This window comes from Loxodonta africana, chromosome 19 (assembly GCF_030014295.1).
Source record: "Loxodonta africana isolate mLoxAfr1 chromosome 19, mLoxAfr1.hap2, whole genome shotgun sequence".
Lineage (NCBI taxonomy): Eukaryota > Metazoa > Chordata > Mammalia > Proboscidea > Elephantidae > Loxodonta > Loxodonta africana.
Genome location: NC_087360.1, coordinates 55,241,126 through 55,241,539, shown reverse-complemented (window position 1 = coordinate 55,241,539; position 414 = coordinate 55,241,126).

Here is a 414-nt window from a genome sequence, read left to right as displayed (position 1 = left end):
GGGTTAATAGATTTTTTTTTCCTGACCTTCTCCTCTTTGTACTTCTAAGAGCCTAAGAGGCTCAGGAAAGGTAGAAACACACAGGGGAAATAATGAGAATGTCAATAATGCAAGCACAAGAGAAATAGGATCGCTTTCCGTTTCCATCTGATAATGAAGAAAATAGGAAGACCCCATTCACTGAGGGCAAAGTCACTTTTAGCCACTATATTTACAGAAAAGCCACTCAACTTATAAAAACCAGGCCCCCAAAAATCAACAATTGGCAATTTGGCAGCAGTACAACATTAAGGACTCTTTCTCAACTCAGCGGGGAAAAAACATGTTGAGTAACAGAGGACAAAACACCTGTTCGGAACGTGCCAATGTAAAATAAGACAACAGATAAAACAAGGCTTGCCAGTGGCCCTGCTG